Source organism: Neovison vison, chromosome 11 (genome assembly GCF_020171115.1).
Source record: "Neovison vison isolate M4711 chromosome 11, ASM_NN_V1, whole genome shotgun sequence".
NCBI lineage: Eukaryota > Metazoa > Chordata > Mammalia > Carnivora > Mustelidae > Neogale > Neogale vison.
The window spans coordinates 168,658,283-168,662,414 of NC_058101.1; the positions used below are offsets into that span (position 1 = coordinate 168,658,283).

General features: G+C 46.8%; 1 long non-coding RNA gene across 1 annotated transcript; it reads left to right on the plus strand.

The window, feature by feature from the left end:
- Positions 1-573: 573 nt before the first annotated feature.
- Positions 574-3,602, plus strand: LOC122889828. The gene is made up of 2 exons (XR_006380977.1): positions 574-2,752; positions 3,126-3,602. It is a non-coding gene; the product is annotated as an uncharacterized LOC122889828 (long non-coding RNA).
- Positions 3,603-4,132: the final 530 nt, after the last annotated feature.

Consider the following 4,132-nt stretch of genomic DNA (forward strand, 5'->3'; position numbering starts at 1 on the left):
CCTGGTGGCGTGCTCCCGTCCCCTGCCACCACCACGCACCAGGCACAAGGGGTCCTGGTCCGGGTCTGCGCCAAGCCACAGACTGGAGGCCAGCTTGGGCCAGTGCCAGAGTCTGGGAAGAGCTACTTGGTGGATTGGCCTTTCTAAGACGCCCCCTGCAGGGGGTGTCCACCGCCCTCTGTCCTGGCCACACCCAGCATCGCCCTGGGGGGACTGCACCTGAGCCTTCCCCTGCCCCCCGCATCAGGGTTTGACCTGGGTGAAAACTCTGGGCACTGATGTGCCTGAGGCCCCGTGGATGCTGTGCTCTGGGGGAGGTGTTCTTTGCCTTTCGGGGGTGTCCTACTTCTGTAGATCCTCAGCCTCCATGTGCCTAATTGCAGGAAAGAATTAAGGGGATGTCTGGGCCAATAGGATCTGCCTCCAGAGTTCCTGGTATCCATGGAGGGACCGTAGAGGTGCTGCTGCCTCCAAACCCAGGCCTCTGGGAGAAAAGAACTGTGGAAACGCTTTGGGCTGACTTTTAGGTTTATTTTTCTTTTTATTATTTTAAAGAGCTTTTAAAAATTCCTTTCTCCCTCTGGGTTTGGATGCAGATCCTCTCCAAGTTTCTTTGGTTTCTGCTTTAATGCCTGACAGGAAACATTATCCATTATGAAATGTCAGCAAATGCCAGGGTTTGTAGACCTTCTGGCTGTTGGAATAGGAACCACTCACTGGTGGTTTTGAGAGCTCCTGGAGGTGATGGTCATATGCCCAGTTATCTGGGGCACAGCTTTCAAGGTCCTTAGGGCTGTTGGCTGTACTGGACCTACTTACTGTTTATTCTGGATGAGATACCAAAGTGTGAGTCTTCCACAGCTTTTGCTTTTTTGTTTTTTCCCCCAAAACCTGGGTCAAATGGGGAGTGTTGTTTGGTCAAAGCACATGTGACAGTTCTTCTAGTGTGTGTGAACCAAAATGCTTTTCCTTCCCCTCTCATTTTCTAAACTTGCTATTGAGGTTTTGGGGGTCCTTCCCCATAACTTTTCACTCAGTGGCTTTGTTTTGTGTTTAATTTGGTTGCTACTCCACTCTATGAACTTAGTGCACACTGATCCTGTTTCCAGAGTTGAAGCCTGTCCCCTACAGCCTAGCAGTGCCTCCTTTGCTATCATTTGTAGGAAATGATAGAAATAATGCCAAGTGGCAGGTAGACAGGGGAACAGTCATAGAGTTTTGGAATGTAGGTGACGTTTGGTGGGGTGAGGTCCAGAGCCGATGTCGAGAAAGAGTTCCTGAAACCTCTTTGGTGCAAAACGGTGGTTTTATTAAAGCACGGGGACAGGATCCGTGCACAGAAAGCGTGGCATCAGTGTTGTGGGGGGAACTGACACACCCTTGAAAGGTGGGGGAGGTAAGGACAGGGAAGGGTTTCAAAAGAACTTTCCTATGCTAAGGAAGACCTACAAGATAATGGAGACCTTGCCATTGTCAAGTGAGGTGGTTTTACCTTCTAGCAGGGAATGAACATGAAGATGGTAGGAACAGGCATTCTTTTGTTTCAAGGAGACTTGAGTTTTTTAAAAAACCTTTTGGCCTGATCCAAAACACCTCCACTAAATCTTTTCTACCCTGTGCTATTTGCCCTCCTTACTACTGGGAGATAACCTTATCCTTGGAAGGGGTACCTAAGTCTCAGTGTACCTGGACCAGAAATGAAAATGTCAGATGTATTCCTGACCAACCCAAGTATATGACACGAAGGAAAAAACAAACCTCGGGACCAATTTGAAAGGACGTGGGGCTGAGAGGAGGCATTTCTCCAGTGGCATCTGTTCCTACTGCACACGATCTGCATCTACATTCTGTTCCAGCTCCATCCGTCAAACGATGGCCACCGAGGTACAGGCACCACCGACTGATGGACCACAAAGACCCCCCTGAGCAAGCGCAAGGCTCTGTACAGAGAAACACAGAAGCAACCAGGACTTGCGGGACCTACAGTCTATTCGGTCCTCGTTCTGCCACTAACCGGAACCGTCTCATTTCCTGTGAGAGAAGTTAAAACTGTTCTTGATCGTTAACTGAGCAGCTGAAGGATGAAATCAGGGAGCAGCTATGAAAGGCCTTTGTACATATCACTATCACCAGCCTTGCACATCTCTAAACTGTACTGAAGACACTGTCACGCTGACAATAAAATCTTCGTGATTGTGAATACAGCAGACAACAGGGTCTAGCGCTCACAGTCCCACTGTCAGGGTCTTCCACTCATACAGAGGTCACGTCGACAAGGGTTTTTATCAGGACCCCTGTTGGTAACAGCAGAGGATGAGAAGCCAGGCACCCATCCTTCACCGGGGCCCCGGTGACATCAAGTATGTGGCTGATGGCAGCAGCAGGTGCAAGTAGCTGGGGACAGGCGTAGGAGACAGGCGGTCGCTGCATCTCCTCCTAATATATTTTTAACATTTTGAACCAGGCGGGCACCTTCCCAAATGAAACAATTCGGGAAAGAAGAGGGCGAATGTTCATTTACCTTTAATCTCCAGAAGGTGGTCTCCATCCCAGTCCCAAGATTTAGAATTTGACAATGACATTCTGTCTTCTGCAGAAATGCCCTTATCAGCTGACTGACGCCATAGACTCGAGCAAAATATCCTGAGAAAGAGACACAGAGACAAGTTATCGCTCAGTGAGATCAGAAAGCATCCCTGCAGAGCCCGCCCTAGGAGAGGAGGAAATGAGGATTCGGCTGCTCTTCTTTGGGGTCAGTGATTTTCCTGTGGACTCATGGGAGAAATCAAGACTTTCACATTGTCTTCTTTTTAACTTAAACCTGCTGGAACCAAAGTAACTACAATCTATTTAATGATTTAATGGTGGAAATAAAGATCTTAGAAATAAAAATGTCCCTTGGGGCACCTGGGTGGCTCAGTCGGTAAAGCGTCTGCCTTTGGCTCAGGTCAGGATCTGCTCCCTGCTCAGCTGACAGCCTGTTTTTCCCTCTCCAATAAATAAATAAATAAAATCTTTAAAGATTACCATAAAATGTCCTATGATTGTACACAGGAAAGACAAGTGTTTTACATCAAAACATCAGATATTAATGTTCCTCTTTGAAATATGCTTTTTGTGCCCAGGTGCAAACTACTGAGGACTCAGCTAAACGTCAACATGCGAGATCAAGACGATATAATATTTTGCGGTCAGAATATGGGGCAGATAAATGTCCAAGCAAAATGAAATAAAATAAAATAAAATAAAATAAAATAAAATAAAATAAAGCCGTATTTCTAACCATGTTCCCTTCATCTCCAACCTGTGTGGGTAAAAGTCTCTATGCTTATAAACTGACCTCACAGACCGACTGCAGGAGAGGAAGGCACGAGCAAACATTGCCCCCAAAATGGACTTATTCAGCTCCAGGGTGAGGAGCTTGGGTAAAGGAGATGGTGAATAAAAGGGGGAAAGGAAGATAAAATCTGTGTTCTATAGCCCTGTTGCTTAAAGTGTAACTATCTTAAGAACAGAACGTGAGCAGCATTTAGAAATGTACTGCAATGTGATATAGGAGTTAGGTGTCTATTGATTCTCCTAATAAATCATTTGAGCTTGTAGTTTACAGGTTATCTTGCATTTTATTTCTAGGAAATCATTTTTGTTGTATGTTACACAGTATCATCCACAACAGACTGGATGTTGAAACAAAAACTGAAAAGATGCTCACCACACCCTACTTGGGAAGCACTCTGCACATGCCAGCCCATGCAGAGAAAGAAGGCAGACAGGCTGCTGACTCGCTGCCTCAGGGCAACCAGGTCCCCAGTGCTCCAAGGTGGGACCCCGCCTCTGGTTACATAAGCTGCCTCAGGAGCCCCGGACGGAGGCTTCAGGCCTCTTAGGCAGGCCTGGTCCCATCTTCCTAAAGCCTGGGTTCACCCTTAGCTCAAAGGAAGGTCCTTGTCCTGATTGTCACTTTAAACTTTCTTTGCATTTCTTACAAAATCTACCCAGAGGCTCTATCTTTTTGGCCAGGATTCCCTGCATGCCCAAGGACGTGGGGTCATTTGGCTAATTTCTCAATCTGATCGAGAATGAGTCACCCTCCCATCTCAAATCTTTTCATTGCCTTCCTTATAGAAAGGAC